Source organism: Rhineura floridana, chromosome 12 (genome assembly GCF_030035675.1).
Source record: "Rhineura floridana isolate rRhiFlo1 chromosome 12, rRhiFlo1.hap2, whole genome shotgun sequence".
In the NCBI taxonomy this organism is placed as follows: domain Eukaryota; kingdom Metazoa; phylum Chordata; class Lepidosauria; order Squamata; family Rhineuridae; genus Rhineura; species Rhineura floridana.
The window spans coordinates 25,512,132-25,534,934 of record NC_084491.1 but is presented as its reverse complement, the minus strand read 5'-3'; the positions used below and the strand labels follow the sequence as shown (position 1 = coordinate 25,534,934).

At 43.9% G+C, this 22,803-nt stretch overlaps 1 protein-coding gene across 3 annotated transcripts in view; it reads left to right on the top strand.

Moving 5' to 3' along the window:
• Positions 1–1,749: 1,749 nt before the first annotated feature.
• Positions 1,750–22,803, top strand: part of AEBP1 (AE binding protein 1) — an 86,528-nt gene continuing 65,474 nt past the window's right edge. For 2 of the 3 annotated variants that reach the window (XM_061593477.1, XM_061593475.1), the window contains exon 1: positions 1,750–1,846. The gene's annotated coding sequence lies outside the window, so the exon portion shown is untranslated. The remainder of the gene's footprint in view (positions 1,847–22,803) is intronic. The other variant, XM_061593476.1, reaches the window with a different exon arrangement.

The window sequence follows — 22,803 nt, the reverse complement described above, 5'->3', positions numbered from 1 at the left end:
TCTTGCCCAGGAATGGAACATTTGCCACTGGTCTGTAGCTGCTGAAATCCTCTGGGTCCAAGGAAGGTTTTTTCAGGAGTGGTCTCACCGCCGCCTCTTTCAGACAGCCAGGGACCACTCCCTCTCGTAAGGAGGCATTAATCACTTCCTTGGTCCAGCCAACTGTTCCATCCCTGCTAGCTTTTATTAGCCAAGAGGGGCAAGGATCCAGTACCGGGGGAAGGGAGGATCCCACCTTGTGGTTTTTCTCATTACAGTGTTGCAAGAACACCTGCACTTGGCTGACCTTCTCTTCTCCTAATGATACAGGATCAGTCTCAGGCCATGAACCTGGCAACCCTGCACTTAACCCAACCGGATGAACAGCCAGCTCAAACCTGGGTCCTGGACCCTGAATTTTAATGTGGCCTGAAACACATGATGACATCATGCATTGGGGTAAGTGAACTTACTGCACATTATGGGGGGTTGGGAAGGAACTCCAACATGCCATGCCATGTCCAATGAGTGGTTGTGCCTCTGATAGCATTTCATTTTGGCTGCTATTTCTCAGGTCACTTTTGTTGCATTTAGCTACAGGGTGATGACTACATAAATACAGTATAGAGGAAAATATCAAACCAAGGAATCACCTAACTGAGGGTGGGGAAACTTTGGCCCTCCAGATGTTGCTGGACTGCAACTCCCATCAGCCCCAGGCAGCATGGCCAATGGCCAGCCATTATGGGAGTTATTGTTGTTGTTATTTCAATATTATTTAAATATGTATCCTCCCAAATGAGCCCAGAGTGGCATACACACAAGTGATAAAGCAGTTAAACACCTAAAAACAATTCCAGTACAAATGCAAATAAATAAGTTTATTACGGTCAACGACCAGCAGATAGTACAAATGCAGTCAGGGAAAGGTCTCTACTTAAAAGGCTTGTTGGAAGATGAAGTCCAGCAGCATCTGGAGAGCCGCGGGTTCCCCTGCCCCGATCTAAACAGTTGGCAGCGACCTTATTCAAAGCATTTGCCTGAATTATTTTAGCTGCCAATGCAAAAGGATCACTATATAGCCCTGAACATCATATGTGCTCTCCCAAAATATGAGGAAATGGGGGTGCACTAAGTAGCTTCATTCTGCACGTGCTGAATAGTTCCTCCCCTGGCATCAATGCGTACATGGCTAACATCTGCAAGGATAAGCCTTGGCTTCTTCCTGACCTGGAATCCTGTGCGATCAGGGATCCAGGTTCTGTGCAAGCCTTTGGACATACAGCTATGCATGCAAAGGCCCCATCCCCATGTCTTCTTTGGGGGTGCAGCAGTGGGCCAATCTACATGCAGTATACCTGGCCCAGAAAATCCTGTTGGCGCCCCTGTACCAGCCTTCATCTGTGGTGTGGCTTTGGTTTATGTCCACTGCCTCATTAGGGGCAGTAAACAAACCACAATCCAGGAGTGGTGAGCCGCTTTCAGCCCAAGGGCCGCGCTTGTCTCTTTGGAAACCTTGTGGGAGCTGCATGCCACATTTCCCCATACTGGGGGGGGGGAAGAGAAAGGAAAAAGTGGATGGAGCAACATATGGACTTTTACTTTCTACAGTGGGCTATATTCCAGCCACACAAAAGTGAGAGGCTTCTACAGATCTCTCTCTCTCTCTCACCAAACAACGTACGTTATCATAGTTCAAGGACACATTGCAGCCAAGCAAAAGCACTTAAAAGAGCAGGAAGAGCAGGGCTAGTAAGCAGTGTGGCCAGGGAAAGACTGTAGCCTGGAGACAGTCCTGAGGGCCACATTCAGTCCCCAACCTTTCTTGGTATGTTGACCCATTTGTACCAGAAGAGCCGAAGAGCAGGTATGATCAGGCTGCCTGCCTTTGCATGCTCATTATGCACGGTTGATTAAGCCAGTACTGTATTAAACCAAGGTTCTTGGCTTACTGTTACATGTGAATGTGGCTTAAGTGCAAATGGTTGATCAGGCTGCCTGTGTGCTGATTATGCATGGCTGATTAAGCCCGAGTTGATGGTTGATTAAGCCCAGGCTTTTGGCTTACTGTTGTATGTGAATGGATCTCAAGTGCAAACGTCTCTGAAATCTTTCAATGCCTCATTATGCAAGCTTTGTCTGCTCTTGCATTGCAGTGCCTTGAACTTAAGGAAGCCAGTTCTTTCAGTCATTTCCACCTCCAAATTTTCTGGTTTGGTAAACAATTTTTATACAACATGCTGACAAAAGACTTTTGTTGCCTTTGGACCACTTAGCATGCAGCCCTGCGCACAGATCAGCAACATCCCAGCTTGATCCTTGATTAGGCCTGGCCCCACAGAGCAGAGTCCTGGCTTCCACATTCTTAACTGCACATCACGGCTGGCAAAGGGAAGGGGTGCATTGTCATGTTCTGTCTACGGCATCCCTGCATGGCCCAGTGGTGGCTGGTTCGCTGGGGCTAGCGTGGCACTGCTCTGCCAATCCCAGACTATCGTCAGCCAACTTGCACCTGCCTGCCTTTTTACTATAACGTGTCCAGGGGTAACCCTGGCTATCAGCTTCCTCAGACTCAGTGTCACCCTTTTGGATCTCAGCAGGGAGGAGGATGGGAACAAAACCAGAACTTGTTGGCTCTGCCTGTCATTGGCTCTGTTTTCTGCTGGGCCTTCTGCTTTTTGCCCCACCAGCCCCCATGGAAACCAGCCCCCATTGGCATGGCCCTAATTTCCTTCATCGGGGGGGGGTCATGCTGTGAAGAGGAGGTGGGATGTGAAGATCCCTTTTAATTCAGTGGATGCGGTGAGGCTCTTGCTCCTCCTTTTCCCCAAGTGGTTGTTCGTGTTTGCTTGTGCAACCTCATCACACGTGTCCAGTCTAGACGTTTGTCACTCAGTTGGTCAGTCAATTACAGTGAAACTATGGGTGCGTCCATCTGAGGGCTGTTTAGTCATGCTCAGGTGACAGGAAGCTGCCTTATATGGAGTCTGTTAATCCATCTTACTCAGTATTGTCTACATCAAGTGTGGGGAACTTCAGGCCCGGGGGCCAAATGTGGCCCTCCAAGCCTCTCTTTCCGGCTCTTGGGACTCTCTCTTAGCCACACCCCCTCCCCAGCCATACCCTTGACCGGCCCTGCTTTGCATCCTGCTTGAGTGTTTTTTGCCTGGCTGAAGTGTGTTATGGAACTCTTGCTCCCCTGCAGGGAGGACTGTGGTAAGAGTGTGCACAGAAACTAACCTCCTGTACAAAGGTGAAATCTGCATTCGTTACTCTGCCCATGTTTGCATCTGGCCCTGCCCACCACTGGCATGTGGCCCCTGGAAGGTTGCCCAGAAGCGAATGTGGCCCTCAGGCTGGTTTACACTGACTGGCAGCAGCTCTCCAGCCTTCCAGAGGGGGAATCTTTCCTAGTCCTATTTGGACTAAGGAGGCCAGGAGTTGAACTGGGACCTTTTGCATGCAAAGCACATGCGCTGCCAGTGAGCAACATCCCTTGGGTTGATTGCTGTGACTTCGTATGTCACTTAACCTTGTGCTCTTTCCCCCATTAACACCCTGTGAGGCCTGTCTCTATGGCAAACATAACATTGGGACATGTTATTGGTGGGTGAACTCTTGTAACACTCCCCTCCCCCTGGGCCTTTTTCATGGCTTCTGTCAGCATGACCTGAATTTTCTGCATTGCTTCATGCTCTTCAATATTAACATTACTGTTTACCAACTAGTTCACTTTGTAGCTTGCTCAGTCTGTTCATGATGTCATCCTGCATGATGGCAGGAAATACTTTGAAGGAATTGGAAAAGACTTTCCCTAACCGGATCAGGGAAGCATAACTCACAGGAAGGTAGCTACGTTTTTCTTTTTCTTTTTGCAATCCACTCCCCAAGAAATGCCTCCATCTGGGTGGATGAAGAAATAGGGATCAGGTCATCCCCTCTATGGTGAGGTCAGAGCTGGGAAAGTTCATTTTTAAAAGGAAGTTTTAAAAGACAGTTTGTGTCTGTGTATTTTTAAAATATCCTCATGAAACTTTTTCAACATTTTACTGTGAATTTCTCCTATTTTTGTAGGCAGTTCTGACTAATGTACACATTTTGCAAGCGGTTTCTCCTAATATAATGCATTTTTGTATGTTTTTTCCTTTAATATATGCATTTTTAGACATTGTTTGGCAAACTGCACTGCAAAATTTAGATAAGTGCAAATTTCAATGGATGACTATGTTTTGGTTTGCAGATTGTTTTGGAAAATGCAAATTTGATTGATTCAGCTTCAAATGTGAACTGCATTGAATTTCTCCTCCATCCCTAAGATAGACTAGAAATCGTTCAAAGTTCGGCTCCACATCAAACTTAATTCACATTCAGTTCACAATTATGGGAACTACTTTCTCGTGTCTTTCAGAGATTTTTGAACTAATTCAGCATACTTTGTTCTTTTCAAGCACTGGGTGCGGTTGCAGAAGCAAATACATATAGAGTGTATGGTAATTAAAAAGCACTTTCAGCACCCTTAGAATAATTAAACAACAACCAAAAGCACCCTTCTCCTACTCCTGAAATCTGTTAGCAACTCTGCCAGGCAAATCTGGTCCCAGCACTCTCTGACAGTTGGGTGCAACTCAAGCTGCATTGCAAGATAGCTTTTATTTATTTATTTGTTTATTATTTGTATGCCGCTTTTCATCAACAGGTGACCTCAAAGGGGCTTCCATAGCAAGAACAAAATAATATGATAAAAACAAACTACAACAATATCAATAAATAATACCACAAAATATCATAAAATAGGCTGAAATCTCAAATCAATCTAGTCTACAGTCTAGTCTTTTTTGACAGAAGCAGTCAAATAAAGTAAGTGTCAGTGCTCCTTGTGCAGCTTCAATGGCATGTCCATTTCAAGCCAAAGGAAAGAGCCATTTCTCCAGTTTGCAAAACATGATTGTAGCATGGCTCTTCATATTAGATTCAGATGCAATGCTTTCTTTATGGGTGGGGCCAAACTGACTCTTGGAGAATAGACATACAGTACATTGCATGGACATGTGTGATATGTGCGCACACACACACACACACTGAATTACTTCTCCATATTTTCAGTTGGTTTGGGTTAGTGAGTGATCTACAAACATGGGATTTTTCTAATGTCTTTGTATATTGGAAAGTCTATTTCCTTTCCTTCTCTTTCCCATTTAGATAAAACGGGTAGGTATGTCAACCGGACATCGCAAGGTGGCGCTATGTCATTCCAAACCCTACAGAATATAGTTTCTGTGCCAAGGCTCTGATGTGGCTTTCCTTATAGGTTCACACAGATGTGAAGATCAGTGCAATGTAGTTGACAGGAAGGAAACCATAACTCTGTCAAATAATTGATAGTTCAGCTCCAAATGGGACACAGAAAGAAGTTAATGGAAAGCTCCCCTGAATATTAATAATGTAACCACAGGGATATTAAGGAAGACTGATACCAGATGTCAACAATGTTATAAAAGATGAAGACCACAGCCTCCAAACTAGGGGAAATCAGAGACACTCTTTTGCAGAAAGTGTGTTGAGGGGGGGGATTGCAAACTGAGCCATGGCTATCAAGGCAGAACGTAGATCATGATTTGCTGCTAGATCACTGAATTATTAGCAATAGATTGGGAACGGTGTCTGACTCTCAATAGTTTAATGAAAGCAAGAAGGGTCTCCCCTCGCCCCCCCACAATGAAGCTGTGAAAATTCGTGATCTGTATGGAGTGTATCACATGTTCATTGCATCAGAAGTACATTTTGTACTTGAATCTGTGGATCATCCCAGTACGTGGCTCATGGGGTACAGGAGATAATTAGTTCCACGCATTCAGCCGCCGTGTTACATCTGGCTCCACTCCCTCCCAACCATGACTTTGCGTCTGGCTGCACTTGGCTGATGGACTTTGGTATTCCAGTAAAAAACAGAACAGACCCCACAATCCCTGGCATCTCAAGGAGGGCTGGGAATGTCTTCTGTCTGAAACCCTGCAGTGCTGCTGCCAGTCACTGTAGACAATACTAAACTAGATAGACCTATGACCTGACTTGAATAAGGTAGATTCCTGTGTTTTCTATCTGACATTTGCCCATGTCTCAATTGGATGTTGTGTGTCATCTTCTTGGGACAGTACCTATGCATTAGCATTTGGATACTGGGATGCCTATGTCAACAGGGGCCCTTTTGGTAGTTCTGCCACCCTCGGAAGCTTGGGGTGGTGGCGGCCTTGGAGAGGGCATTCTCTGTGGTGGCCCCTAAGTTGTGGAACTCCTTCCCCACCGAGGTGCATCTGGCAAATTCACTGTACAATTTTAGGCAAATGCTGAAGATGCATCTTTTCACCCTGGCCTTTGACATCTAAGGTGTACTATATATTTTTAGGACCCACCTTATTTTGTGATTTTGGGTTGTTTTTATTTTTTTTAATACTCTATTTAAAAATTGTTGTAATCCACCCTGGGACCTTTGGATGAAGGATGGGTAATAAATGATGATGATGATAATAACAACCACATACGCATACTAGCAAACCTATGGGTACTCACCAGCATTCAGCATATCACGTTGGTAAGCAACAGTGCACTGCATGCATACAGTGACCCATCTGTCCAGTCAGTGATTTAATTTTGCTTGTCAGGTTTACAGGTATAATGAATGAGGATGCTCATTCATATAATTATTTATTCAGAGTGAGCTAGCATCAGGGGTTGGCATGATTGGGCACTTGTCAAGACCCATTCCCCTGCAGGGGGGCCACCACCAAGAGCAGGGGTGGGGATGTGGCCCTCCAGGCCCCTGTATCTGGCCCTTGCTACCTTCCCCAGGCCACCTTCTCCCCAAGCCATACTCCTCACTGGCCTTCCTCCATGCCTGGCTTTTGCCTGGCTAGAATGGGTCCTTAAACTGTAATAATGCCTTTTACTTGCCTTGCTAGAGGTGTGTGTGCGCACGTGTGCACGTGTGCATACATACAACCCTTTTGGCTTTTGCATGGCTGGAATGATATGACATATCTTGCTCCATTCACTTTTGCCTCTGGCCTCATCCACCACTGGTACGTGGCCCTCGGGAAGAGGTTGCCCACAAGGGGAAAGTGGCCCTCAGCCTGAAAACAGTTCCCTGCCCCTGACTGCTCAAGAAGCCCCTGACCTGGAAGCCTGATTGCTTCTCTTTCCTTTGGGCCCAGAAGAGGCAAGCAAGTGAACAATGGTAGCGACAAGACGGCGAAACAGCTGCCACCACCTGGTCTCTCTTTCAGGCTTCCAGGTCAGAGGCTTCTTGGTGGTGGCCCTTTGCAGACAATGTGCTTTGGCAGGTGCCAGCCAAGGATAAGCAGTAAATAGCAGCCAAGGAATAAGCAGTAACTAAGGAGCCTCTTGGTCAGGGACTGGGAACCTTTCTCAGGCTGAGGGCCGCTTGCCCCTTGTGGCAACCTCCTTCTGAGGGCCACATACCAGTGGTGGATGAGGCCAGAGGCTAAAATGGTACCATGCATGTCGAAGAAGAAGATATCAGCAGGCCTGGAAGAACCCCAATAGTTGCCAAAAAACACACACCCCACAACCCTTTAGGGAAAAACCTTAAAGTGGGCCAGGCAAGGGGAAACAGCCAAATGAGAACTGGGCATGTTTGGTGACCACGGAATGCTGAGTGACTGTTGGGGGGGGTGAGAACAGAAAAATGGGGGGAAGGGGAAATGGAATGGAGTGGCTAGAACCCTGACCCGTGGCACTCTATGCTGCAACATTTAGTTACAGGTCTCACTTATTGTTATGGTGATGATGATGTTGTAACAGTTCTGAACATAGGGGTATGTGATAAGTAGTCAAATATATTTCCATCATCACATAGTTAGGGATGCTACGCCAGGGGGTGGGCAGATTTCAAACTTTGGTTTTTATTACAACTTTGAGGTTTACCAACAGGAGCCAAATACAAAAGCCAGGAAAACGTAAAGTCACAGCATTCTAAGTCCAGAATTAGTTGTGAGTACCAGGAATGACTAGGACTCAAAGTCCTTTCACACACAAAAAACACTCCTGTTTACTCCAAGCTTTCTTCATTTCAGTCTGTAATTTAGGATGACAGAGAGTATGTGTGTGTAGGTCATGTTGTTGCTTCTGTTGTTAAACAATTTAGAGAGACAAATCCTTGCCAATTTAGTGCAAATCACCCGAGATCTACCAGATCTCCAGTTGATCCAGATCAACCTTCTGCCCACTCATAAGAACATAAGAAGAGCTTTCATGGATCAGGCCAACGCTCCATTTAATTCAGCATCCTGTTCTCACAGTGGCCAACCAGATGCCTATGGAAAGCCCACAGGCAGAGCCTGAGCACCACAGTGCTGTCTCCACCTATGATGCCCAACAACTGGCATTCAGAGGCATACAGAGATCCAGTGTGGTGTAGTGGTTAGAGTGTCGTACTAGGATTTGGGAGACCAGGGTTCAAATCTCCGCTCAGCCATAAAGCTCTCAGGGTGGCCCTGGGCCAGTCATGGAATCTCAGCCTAGCCTACCTCACATTGTTGTTGTGAGGATAATAAGGAGAAAGGGAGAGCCATGTATGCCACCTTGGGCTCCTTAGGTGGGATATAGATGCAATAATAAATAAATAACATAAATAAACACTGCCTTCAACAATGGAGGTAGCACATTCCTGAATATGCCATTGGGTATATGGAGACCCTCTACTCTGAACTGTAATATAAGAGTGAAGCTTATGCAATGGCATAAGGAATTACAAATTCCTTATCACGGATGAATGGCTGGTGAGTGAGTAATACATCCTCCTTGTTGAGAGAAGTGTTCATTAAGCTGACAGGGAGCATTGAAGATTTCCTTTGCTAATCTGACAGGTTAATTCTAGTGTTTCCTTTCCTTGGTTGACAGATGGGTCTTAAAGTGGAGAGAAGACCTCTCCTTCCCTGACAACGAGGGAGTTGCAGCCATTTATTACATGCTCTGTAGGAGAATCTCAACCAAAGAAATGGAGAGAGCTTTTCTGAACGTTGGCCCTAAAGAAAACAGTTACTGTGGGGCAGAGATGGGCGAGAGATTCAATTCTGTTTGCATTTCAAGCCGAATCTATCAAATTCACACTTTGCAAAACAGTATGAGAACTGGAAGTGTGAGAACAGAAACACAGCCATCCTTCGAAACTGACACTCATTCAAATTTTGCAATGCAGTTCACCAATCAAACAGTGTTTACAAAAATGCATTATGTTAAGGGAAAGTGTGCATAAAAATGAATATAGGACTGAAAACATTAAAAAAATGCATTGTTTGATGAGAAATTGCTTGCAAAAATGTGTATATTACTCAAAACTGCCTACAAATATGTGTTTATTCGGAGACCCTCACACTGAAATGCTGGGGAATTTTCATGAGGATTTTAAAAAAGAAACTGTAGGAATATGGAGAACTGAATCTAAGATTGGAAACATGAGAAACTAGGAGAACCAAAACTGACAGATCTTTCCATCCCTACTGTGGAGGATACCATGACCTAGGAAAGACCAGAGGGGGTGGCTGAAGACTTATAAGTGCTATAGAAAAATGTATTTCATTTCAGATTTCAGGAACCAGAATTAGCAAGGCCAGCTTTCACCCAATCTGATGCACTCCAGATGTTCTGGATAGCAACTCCCAGCAGCCCCAGCGAGCATGAATTATGGGAGAAAAGATAAAGTCTGTAAGCTTCAGTCTCAATTTGTAGCCTCTCAGGATCATTCTAAGAACAGTAGGTAAGGGCACTTCCAGACTGTCATGATTTTGTTGGAGGATTCAAGCACACACTGGAACATTTGGTTTGCACAGTTAAATTGGATTAAAGGGCTCTGTTGCACTAGCACAACCATTTAAAAAAGAATTGCACTTTTTGTGGTTTGGAAAATGATGGGGGAATGCATCGAAAAGCATGTCCAATGGGAAGACATATAAACACTCTGCCACCAAATCAGAATGAATGCAGGATGAATGCCCGTTGTCATATAACAACCTCAGAAACAAACCAGAATGAATGCTCAATAAAGACCAGATTCAGGCTACAACTACACCCTACATTCAAAGCACTATCATGCCGCTTTAAACTGTCATGGCTTCCCCCAAAGAATCCTGGGAACTGTAGTTTGTAAAGAGTGCCCAGAGACCCCTATTCACCTCACAGAGCTACAATTTCCAGAGTGGATTAACAACCAATCCCTCTTTCCAGGGAACTCTGGGAATTGGGAGGGAAATAGGGGTCTCCCAACAACTCTCAGTATCCTTAACAAACTACAGCTTCCAGGATTCTTTAGGGGGAAGCTATGACTGTTAAAGAGGTATCGTAGTGCTTTAAATGTATGGTGTGGATGGGGCCTATTTTGCAAACAAAGCAGGATGAATGCTAAATAAATAAGTTGTCTGGAGGAGCCCGGAATCATCTATACCTGGCTGGAGAAATTAAGTAGCTCTTTCATTGTGTTTTAAAAAGCCAGATTTTCTGAGCTGGTGCAGGGGAAGGAACAGTTTGTGTTTCAAGCCGAATCTATCAAATTCAAACTTTCCAAAACAATATAAGAACTGAAACACACCAGAAATTCACACTTATCTGAATTTTGCAACCAAACAATGTTTACAAAAATGCATCTATTAGGGGAAAGCGTGCATAAAAATGAATTTATGAGTGAAATAATGACAAGAAGTTGCTTACAAAAATGTGTACATTTGGCAAAACTCCCTACAAAAGTCTGTCTATTGGGAGAAATTTGCGCTAGCATGCTGAAGAATTTTCATGGGGAGTTGTTGTTTTTAATCGCCGGTTGCTATAGAAATGTGGACAACTGAATTTACGTTTGGAACCATGAGAAAGGGAGAGAACAGAAATTGACAGACCTTTCCATCCCTAACTGAGCCTGAGGAGGAAGAAGCTGAACACCAGTGTCACCACATGGACTGTTTCTTAAGTAAGAAGGCAGACATGGTGGGTCTGGCTAAGGACAGACTGGGGGGGGCAGTGCCCCACTTGTCAGAATGGACCAGCCTCCACTGTAATGCCGACCCAGCCCTTGCTGCTCATGTCTGGGGCACCAGTGATATAGCCGAAGGCCAGCCAGAGGGGCCCCTCAAACCTGGAGCCAGCCTTGACATGATGCCTTGGGACAAGGAAACTTTGTCAAAGTTTGAGCATTCTCCTGCTCATTCTCTCTGCATTGCTTGTGTACATACAAGACTATACGTGAGGTCAGGACAGACCTCTTGGTTAACGTCTAGCGTCTGTTTCTAATTTCTTAAAAATTATGGTCCTAACTGTCATGGCTGCAAGGAAAACATCAGAAACATGTAGAATGTTAATAATGCTCGTTCAGAAGTTGTGAATGGGCCCATTTGCAGCAACAGATGCTTACCTCGTCTTACAGGCTCACTGCAGTACTTCCCAAGTCCACATAAGCCTCACTGCTCCTTCACCTGGAAGCAGGAACAAGAAATCCACTAGTTTCTATACAGCAGAGGGGCAGGAGACCTTCTCCAGCCAGAGGACCACATTCCATTCTAAGCAACCTTCTGGGGGCCACATGCTGTTTATTTGGGGATCCAGTCAATGCCAGTGCGTACCAAGTCAAATCATGACCAATGCACTAATGCTCATTGCGTCTCCCAATCAACGTTTGTTGGATGTTGGATCTGGCGCAAGCAGATGCCCAGGATGCAGAACAGTATAGTGACAGGCTAGATGCCAGTTGAAGCAATGAGCCGGACAAGCAATAAGTTTTAAGAGTCACTTTACTGACAATATATCACAAGTTCTCTCTGTACAACCTCCTCGACCCCCACACTCTGCCAGTTTCAGTTTCCAGCTATATACTGATAAGACAGCTGGTTGTCCTGGCAACGTGTCCTTGAGGAGTGCACGTCCACTCCAGCCTTGTGAGCTACTTGGCCTTGTAACTCTGCCATGGAAAAATACTCTTAGGAACTTTTTACTTGCCAACACCCCCCACCTATTTTTCCATAAGCAGCACCTTTTACATTTGTTCACATTTTTGCTTCCATTTGTCATTACATTTACATTTACATTTCATGTATTCACTTAAATCACATTTCTCCACATGATACATTTTTCAGTTTACATGTTCAGTTCAGTGTACATCTACATTTCTTTGTTCCTTTATTTTACAGAGGTTTTACAAACATCAGTTTATCTCTTTGGGTTTTACACACTCCAAGTATAATGTGTCAGCATCCATTTCCCTGTGTGTTTGTGCTTCATTCCCCTTTATTGTGGCAATCCTAAATCTGTCAGTTAGCACACTCACATTTGCCCTTCCAGAACGTCTCAACATTTGCTTGTCACTTTTACCAAGGTATTCTTTTACCCCTGTTTCTCTGTCATGTACTGTGGGTGCATTTGTACTAGGCTTGGCTTTAGTGTTCCTTGCTGCTACAATTGCCTTGGTTTGATGACATGCATTGCAGTCTACATATTTACCACAGTTTCTCAATGTAATATCATTACTGTTCTCAGTTGTTTTCACCACATTTTCATATCCTATATGTCCCAATTTTCTGTGCCATCAATGTACACAATCATTGTGGGGTTTCTCATTAGCACACATGAGTACATGATTTGTTTGTATCAAGTGTAAGAAGAACAATGAATTCCTTACTATTCCTTTCATGAATATTTTGTTCCCTTTCATGACTTGACATGAGCCCCTTTGAAACAACACATTGAACCCCATTCCATTAAGTTTAGAAACTGACATTATGTTATTTTCAATGTCTGGAATAAACAGCACGTCTGTCATAATCATATTAAAACCTGCTAATTTCACTGTACCCCTACTTTTGATCAGTTTCTTAGATCCATCAGCCATTATCACATAATCCTCTACGTCACAATATGTATGAAACATTGATTTATCTTTGATTATGCTATTTGTAGCCCCACTGTCAAGAGCCCATACATCATCACATTTATTGTTATTAGCTTTACTTTGCATGTTTCGGCTAGCACATATCACCTGTACAAGTGGTTTTCTTCCTCTTTCTCTTCTTCTTGCTTCACAATTCCTTTGAAGATGTTGCCTGGAACCACAAAAATAACACGCCTTTTGTCCATACAGTCTCTCCTCCGCTGCTTTGTTGTTCAGCTTTCCCAAGTTGTGTTTAGACTCAGTCCTTTCCTGCTTTGCCATTTCTTGCCTTCTTTGAAATTCTTGTAATAGTTTTCCTTCAATATAATCCATGGTTAGGTTTGCGTCATTCATCGCTTCCATAGAACTCACCAGAGCATCATAACTTGAATCCAGACTTGATAACACAATATAAACTTTTTGCATTTGAGAATGTTCCACGTCACATTCTGTTAAGTCAACAAATAGTCTATTCATCTCCAATAAGTGCTCTGACATTGTTGTATCTCCAGATAAGCGCATCTGATATAATCTTCTGGCAAGATATATTTTAGAACTAGCAGTCTTTTTCACATGAATATTTCTTAAAGTTTCCCAGGTTTCCTTTGCCGTTGTTGGATCACGCACATGCAGTAATTGAGAATCATCAATAGCAAGAACAATTAACGCCTTTGCCCTCTCATCCAGCCTTCTCCAATCTGCTGGAATAGGCACCCCGGCAGGTGGGTCTTCTGCGATAGCTTTCCACAGGTCTTCTTTCACTAGAAAAGCCTGCATTCTCTGTTTCCAAGTGCCATAATTTTTCCCTGTCAGCCTTTCCAAGGGAATCCCGGCCGATAACGTAACAGACATACTTTCACTTTTCACAGTTCACCGCCTTTGTAATTAGAGCTTCTCACCTCTGTCCTTCAGTCAGGTTTTTTTTTTCCCACGGCTCTCTCACAGCTTTCAGCTCAGCTTTCGGTTTCTCCGTCTCTCTGCTGTTTTACTCGCTGGTCTGCAGTTCTGGCTTTTCTCTGCCGCTTTTCTGCAATCCTCAGCACCAGGTAACCATCAGCACCAGGTAACCATCCTCTGCTACCACTTGTTGGATGTTGGATCTGGCGCAAGCAGATGCCCAGGATGCAGAACAGTATAGTGACAGGCTAGATGCCAGTTGAAGCAATGAGCCGGACAAGCAATAAGTTTTAAGAGTCACTTTACTGACAATATATCACAAGCTCTCTCTGTACAACCTCCTCGACCCCCACACTCTGCCAGTTTCAGTTTCCAGCTATATACTGATAAGACAGCTGGTTGTCCTGGCAACGTGTCCTTGAGGAGTACACGTCCACTCCAGCCTTGTGAGCTACTTGGCCTTGTAACTCTGCCATGGAAAAATACTCTTAGGAACTTTTTACTTGCCAACAACGTTCAGATTTGCTCAGCAGCATCCCATTGGGGCAGGGAGTGACACTTAACCAGTAATAAACATGTGATGCTTAAACTGTTGTTTTGGTTTCATGTTTTGGCTGTTTGCTGTGACTCTTATCACGATGCCAGGGTCTCAGCTCGGAGCAACTACAGCAGCAGGTTTGCACAAAGGTCCAAGAAGCGTACGCAAAAATAACACAGACATGACAAAATGTCATCCGTCTTAATCCAACATGGCTGCTCTGTGGACTGCATTAAATTTACCACAATTGCTGGGTAGGCAGAGCTAGCAAAGCCCAGATTAACAGATGCCGGTGAGGGGTGGGGCCAGAAGTAAAAATGGGCGAAGCAGTGAATGTAATTGTAACTTTTATGCACTTTCTGCATACACTCACACACTCCTCTCTATTCCCTCTTTGAGGAAGAGATGTAGCTCAGTAGTAGAGCATCTGCTTTGCTTGCAGAAGGTCCCAGATCCAACTTCTAGCATCGCCCATTAGGGCTTGGAATACCCCCTCTCGGAAATCCTGGAGAACTGTTACCAGTCAGTGTAGAGAATACTGAACTAGAAGGACCAGTCTTCTGACTCGGTATAAGGCAGCTTCCTGTGTTCCTAATATTCTTCATCTAGACAAGCAAGAGGCAATATCAGAGTTCAAGGACATGGTCCAGCTGAGCAAAAACATCCAAAGAGGGTGCAAAGCAGGGCCACTAAAGGGTGTGGCCTGAGGAAAGAGGGTGTAGCTTGGGGAGAGTTCTACGGGCCAGATAGGGAGACCTAGAGGGCCACATTTGGCCCCCTGGCCCTGAGGTCTCCCACCCCTTCTCTACCAGCATTGGTATGCCAATTAGGGATGGGGGGAGAAATCTGATTCAGTTTGCATTTAAAGCTGATTCTCTCAAATCCACATTTTCCAAAACAATATGAGAAGAGAAACAGAGCCATCCTTCAAAATTCTCACGCATCCGAATTTTGCAATGTAGTTCGCCAACCACATAAGCTTTACAAAAATACGTAAATTAGGGGAAAGTGTGCAATATAATGAATATACTTGTGAAAATAACATTCAAAAATGCATTAGGAGAAATTGGTTGCAAAAATATGTACATTCATCAAAACGGCAAACAGAAAATGTGTATGTTAGGAGAAATTCGTGCTAAACTCCTGAAGGATTTTCATGAGGATTTTTTTTTTAGCAAATTGCTGCAGAAACGTGGAGAACTGAATTTAAGATTGGAGAACTGAGAAACTGAGAATGGAATTGGACAGATCCTTCCATCCCTAATACCAGTTCAAGACACAAGCAAGTTCTTCTCCAGGCCTTTTTTAAAAACATGCACCGAAAAGGCTGTTTCTTGTGGGTCAATCTGTTCAGCAGTTATTCTCTCCAGAGTTTAGAAGTAATTAGTTACAAAAACCAAATTATTTGTAATTTACAGTATTACTTTTTTGAGGAACAGGTAATTTTTTTACATTTTGATTGTAATAGAACGAGGAGTAATTTTATTATTTTTGAGGAGTAATTGTAATGTTACCAGCATTACATTGGGGCATTACTGGGGAGAGCAGGGGAAATCTTCTGCTCCTCTGATTCGTGGATGAAAACCATGTGCCTCAAACTGGGTGTCTGCACAACGTCGTTCTTCCCTCATGCTCTGTGGGTGTTTGGGAGGCGACGAGGGAGGAGGTGGAGAGCGAGACGAGGGTGGAGTGGAAAGAACAATTGTTAAAAAAATGGACAGTGATGGAGAAGAATGGAGGGAGAAAGGAGCTGGAGGGCAAGGACAAGGATGAAGGAGGAGAAGGAGGCAGCAGTGGAATGGAGACAAAGAACTGTGGAGGTGAGAGACGATGATGACATGTGTGTGTTGGGGGGCATGTAACAGTAATTGTAATTATTCCTTTTAAAAAGAAATCTTCCAAGCTCTGGTTCTCCTCTTCCACCCTGACAGCAATTCCAATCATGATTGCCTCTCCAGGAGAGGATTTGCTGTTCGGAAAGGGCATAAGAAAATGTCTTTCATAAGATCAGACTACTTGTTCATCTTGCTCAGTATTACCTACTCTGACTGGCAGCGGCTCTCCAAGGTCTCAGCCAGAGGTCTTTTCCCATCACCTGCTTCCTGATCATTTTCACCGGAGAAACCAGGGACTGGACCTGGATCCTTCTGCCTGCAAAGCATGTCCCCTACCACTAGGGATGCTTGAGCAATTTGTTCTTTGCAAATTCCGAAACAAAGTGACCTCATCTGCACTTCCTGGAGTAATGTGCAGATTGGGATGCAGTAGTCCTTCAGACTTCACGCTACCGAATTTCCTAATGGAATTATCTGCTCATAAAAATGCATATTTATGGGACAAAATGCATTTAGAAATGAGAGACTTGCTCCCAATCTTGGCCTTCCTGACTCCTGTCTTTGCCTTTCAGATGCCATTCAATGTTGTCCGTATTGTTTGCCTCTGAGGAACATGGAGACGTGTGGCCTTTTAAAGGTCCCGTAGTGTCGTGGTAAATTCAGAAATGCAGGGTCCCTTCCTGACAGTCATGCCATGCCCCTCATAGCCACGCCCCCTTTCCACTTTCCTTTACCTCCTTTGCTCGCCATGTCATCTCCGAGTCCGCATTCCACCACAACAGAGGTCCCTGGGAACCAGACAGGCTCCAGCTCCCTTAAGCCCCAGGAGGCACGGCCAGCAATCCGGGATAATGAGAGCTGTTGTGCAGCAAACATCTGGAGGGCTGTAGGTTCCTCACCCCTGCTTTAATGGAGAAAAAAGCCCTCAGAAGTTCAATGTACCTAGGACAAATGTTTTGATTCTTAGTAATAAGAAAGAAAACAAAGAGCATATATTTTGAGAGAAATGTGCATTTTGTGAGAAAAATGCATATTTAATTACAAATTTTGTATAGGTTGGGGTTTTTTGGTTGTGTCTTTTTGCATATTAATATGGAAACAGCTTTATGAATGTACACATGCAAAACTGACACGGAGCAGAAGCAGGCTGATCTGTTCATGCTGCAGTTGCTCTGCTCTATAAGTGAGAATATCAAGGGCAAAACATTTGCCCTGGAAGCCTTAGCTATTGGTGATATCTTTCAAAAGGCACCATTTAAAAAACTCACGGTATCCATCTGTTGCCTTCTTTGTAGTGAATACATTTGTCCCCAGCTAAGTTACATTTTTGGTCCATGAGGTCATCTCATCCAACAAATCTCATTGTGAATTGTTCATGTTCATGTTCACTGCGTTGCAAGTCTGGGCAAAGTTGGGAGGATTTGCTTAGATTGATACACACTATCTGCTTCCTGCTTCTAATTACAGCCTGAATCTATTTGTCATTAGCCATTAATACTAACAACAGGGAAAACTTTAAAAAAACAACACAGTCTCGGAGGAGGCTTCCTGTTAAACTCCTTGATCGTTGACAAACTTGGGACTTGCAGCTTCCAAGATGATTGAGGCCCTGATCCTACTAGAAAATAGTGAGGCTCCCTGTGTCATTTGGCCTCCAGGCTGGTAGCTCACAAGCAAGTTTGTGTCTGCATCTGTTGAGTGGCACAATCAGGGCAAGACTGGGCCGCAAGTCCAGCAGAATGAGCAGAAGGGCCCCCAAATGCAGCAAGGCTCACTTATCACATTTCGAAGTCAACTATGTATTACCATCTAATGAGAAGACCCTCCCCCTACCGACCAATTAAATCCTGAGTTTAACATGATTTTGTTGGGAGTAAAACTGCCCCTGCTTGGAACAAGCAATCTGAACTGGTGGGAAGCAATAGACAGACAGGCAACCTATTCTTCCCTTGCTGATTTCTTCTTTAGGAATAGGGTTGCCAGGTTCCCTGGCCTGAGACTGATCCTGTATCTTTAGGAGAAGAGAAAGTCAGCCACGTGCAGGTGTTCTTGCAACACTGTAATGAGAAAAACCACAAGGTGGAATTCTCCCTTCTCCCAGCACAACTTTTAAAGATACAGAAGACCTCTTGGAGGCTGGGCCTGGCAACCAAGAGGTCTTCTGTGTCTTTAAAAGTTGTGCAGGAGAAAGGAAGAATTCCACCTTGTGGTTTTTCTCATTACAGTGTTGCAAGAACACCTGCACTTGGCTGACTTTCTCTTCTCCTAAAGATACAGGATCAGTCTCAGTCTCAAGGAATCACTTGTTTTTCTCAGGTTTTACTTCCTTCCTCTTTCTTTGGATAGTTAAGTGTGTGTGATGGTTAACCTCCTGACTTCATAATAGCCACGTGTGTATCTGTACTCAGAATGGCTTTATTGGCCAGGAGTAATAAACCTTTTGTTCTTTCAGCCAACAGTCTTCCCAGACTATTCATTTCTCTACTCTATGTATACCAAACTCCAATAGATCTAACTCAGGGCAGCCCTACCGTTAGGCAAAGTGAGGCAGCTGCCTCATGTGGCAGATGTTGAGGGGCAAGGTGTGAACAGAGATATGTGCGCCACATGGCCGGCCATACGCCTCCTAAGCTACCCTGCTGCCTCTGTCTCTTTGCCACTGTTGAAGTAAGAATCAACTGCCAGTCTTGTCAGCTTTTGTACATGGAATTAAGGGTGGCGCCATCTTGTCCTTTGCATCAGGCAGTGAAATGTCTTGGGCCAGCACTGATCAAATTGCATCTGTTTAAATGATTCAATAAACTATCATTATCCTCCCCCCCCCACATCTTATCTAAGATATTGCCCAAGCTATTAGAGTAGGTCTCACTTCATGGGATCATTACATTCTATGTATTTTGCAGATTGATACTTCAGGGCTACTGCCTAGCAATTTAAAAATATGTCCCAGTCTGACAAGAAGTGCATGTGGAGGCTGCAGCTGATGAAGATCCACAATATGATGTTCATCTGGACGCACCAGAGATGGCTAAGTGGATCTTCTGGTGCAGATGAGGATCCATAGTATTGTGCAGGACTGGTTGCACATGACCAGAGCAGGATTTAGGGCAGACAAAAGGAAGCAGTTCTTCACACGATGCATTACTAAGCTATGGAACTCACTGCCACAAGATATGATGATGTCTGCTCAGAGATCTGTACTGGTTGCGGATTTGTTACCGGGCCAAGTTCAAGGTGTTACTGGTAATATATAAAGCACTTACCAGCTTAGGACCAATCTGCTTAAGGGATCACCCTACCCTATATATGCCCATTCAACCATTTCAATTTGCAGAACTGGCACTGTTACAGGTGCCACATATTTATTCTACACTTGTAAGAAATCAAACTTTTAGCATGGCAGCACCTACAATTTGGAACTCCCTGCCTATTGACATCAGGCAGGCGCCTTCATTGTGTTCTTTTCAGCACCTGCTAAAAACATTTTTGTTCAGTCAAGCCTACCCAGCCATGCAGAGGACAGCCTGTGTTTTAATCTATTTTTAGCTTATGGCAGATGATTATTATTATTTTGATTTCTTTTTAATTCCTGAGTACTCAAAGTAGTAAGTTAGTCATGCTTATTAACTTCAATGGGTCTACCCTGCACTGAAAACCACCCCTCATTTTTAACTCTGCCTTTTATTGACAGTTTTAATGGCTGTGTTTTTGTTTTTTGTTTTGCTTAGAGGTTCTATTTATAATCAAGTGGTATATAAATTTTGTGAAACAAATAAATAAAACAAACATGGCTACTAGCTTAGTTGTGGTTAAAAGAGTAGTAGGCAAATCTATGCAGGCTAGATCTATCAATGGCTATAAGCCATGATGGCTAATGGAACCTCCGTGTTCAGAATAACCAGTTGCTGAGGAGCAACAGCGAAGGAGAGCAATTGCCTTTCTGCAAGCCTGGGCTTTCTGCAAGCATGTGACTGGCTGCTAAGTGAACGCAGATCTCTTCTTATCTTGTTATGGCTGGGACTAGAATGTTTTTCCTACAGGCTGTTACAGTCCATGGAGGAAAATTGTGTCCAGTATCACTTGTAAAGTGTGGCATGTCAGAGCATATTTTATCATGAGCATGAACTTCGGGAAGCCAAGGAAATTACCTCTGTATAGAAAAATGTCAAGGGGCCTATTGCCTGCCTGGACAGAAGGTCATTATACACATAAAAATGTATCCCTGCAAATATAGTTCCCTCTGGCTGTAGGCATATTTGTAGCTGGGCTCATTTAATGAAACTTTACGACTTCATAATTTTACAAAACATTGGATATTCATAACCTATCATTGTCTTAATGGACAATATAAAAACTGACAAATCACCGGGCCCGGATGGCATCCACCCGAGAGTTCTCAAAGAACTCAAAAGTGAAATTGCTGATCTGCTAACTAAAATATGTAACTTGTCCCTTGGGTCCTCCTCCGTGCCTGAGGACTGGAAAGTGGCAAATGTAACGCCAATCTTCAAAAAGGGATCCAGAGGGGATCCCGGAAATTACAGGCCAGTTAGCTTAACTTCTGTCCCTGGAAAACTGGTAGAAAGTATTATTAAAGCTAGATTAACTAAGCACATAGAAGAACAAGCCTTGCTGAAGCAGAGCCAGCATGGCTTCTGCAAGGGAAAGTCCTGTCTCAGTAACCTATTAGAATTCTTTGAGAGTGTCAACAAGCATATAGATAGAGGTGATCCAGTGGACATAGTGTACTTAGACTTTCAAAAAGCATTTGACAAGGTACCTCACCAAAGGCTTCTGAGGAAGCTTAGCAGTCATGGAATAAAAGGAGAGGTCCTCTTGTGGATAAGAAATTGGTTAAGAAGCAGAAAGCAGAGAGTAGGAATAAACGGACAGTTCTCCCAATGGAGGGCTGTAGAAAGTGGAGTCCCTCAAGGATCGGTATTGGGACCTGTACTTTTCAACTTGTTCATTAATGACCTAGAATTAGGAGTGAGCAGTGAAGTGGCCAAGTTTGCTGATGACACTAAATTGTTCAGGGTTGTTAAAACAAAAAGGGATTGCGAAGAGCTCCAAAAAGACCTCTCCAAACTGAGTGAATGGGCAGAAAAATGGCAAATGCAATTCAATATAAACAAGTGTAAAATTATGCATATTGGAGCAAAAAATCTGAATTTCACATATACGCTCATGGGGTCTGAACTGGCGGTGACCGACCAGGAGAGAGACCTCGGGGTTGTAGTGGACAGCACGATGAAAATGTCGACCCAGTGTGCGGCAGCTGTGAAAAAGGCAAATTCCATGCTAGCGATAATTAGGAAAGGTATTGAAAATAAAACAGCCGATATCATAATGCCATTGTATAAATCTATGGTGTGGCCGCATTTGGAATACTGTGTACAGTTCTGGTCGCCTCATCTCAAAAAGGTTATTATAGAGTTGGAAAAGGTTCAGAAGAGGGCAACCAGAATGATCAAGGGGATGGAGCGACTCCCTTACGAGGAAAGGTTGCAGCATTTGGGGCTTTTTAGTTTAGAGAAAAGGCGGGTCAGAGGAGACATGATAGAAGTGTATAAAATTATGCATGGCATTGAGAAAGTGGATAGAGAAAAGTTCTTCTCCCTCTCTCATAATACTAGAACTCGTGGACATTCAAAGAAGCTGAATGTTGGAAGATTCAGGACAGACAAAAGGAAGTACTTCTTTACTCAGCGCATAGTTAAACTATGGAATTTGCTCCCACAAGATGCAGTAATGGCCACCAGCTTGGACGGCTTTAAAAGAAGATTAGACAAATTCATGGAGGACAGGGCTATCAATGGCTACTAGCCATGATGGCTGTGCTCTGCCACCCTAGTCAGAGGCAGCATGCTTCTGAAAACCAGTTGCCGGAAGCCTCAGGAGGGGAGAGTGTTCTTGCACTCGGGTCCTGCTTGCGGGCTTCCCCCAGGCACCTGGTTGGCCACTGTGAGAACAGGATGCTGGACTAGATGGGCCACTGGCCTGATCCAGCAGGCTCTTCTTATGTTCTTATGTCTGTTGATTTTGTTGTTTTAGATTTCTGTGTATATAATTTTAAAGTAGTCAAGGAATGGTTATTCCTCAGGCATGAAACAGAATCTAAACTGTCTTAAGTCCAAGAATTAGCTTCCAGATATGGTGTTGCTGCTGCAATGAATCCAAGGAATGAGGCTGACAGAACATTTGGTGATAGGAAGAGTAGTAGTCAGTGGCTGATTTGGACTCAGAGCTAAATCATCATTTAGCATTATGTGCACAAGCCTGCTATCCCCTCCTTCTTCAGTGTAGCCATGAGATCTGAAGCATCCACTTCCATGTTCAACTAACCACATTTCATTGTTTAATCCAAACTGGGAACTGTGGTTAGTTTTAACTATGATTTCTCCAAACAACCCAAGATCGGAAACCATGGTTTGAAGCTTGTCCAGGCAAACCATGGTTAAGACTAACTAAAGTTTCCAATTCAGATGAGGTGACAAACTGCAGCTAATTAAAACTGGAAACAAATGTTTCTGACCTTATTGTGCAGGAAAAGAAGGCACAAGTGCATGTGCCTAAGCCTTGTTCTCTGTTGCTCTGAAGGGCAAGACTAGAACGAATAATGGGTAGAAATT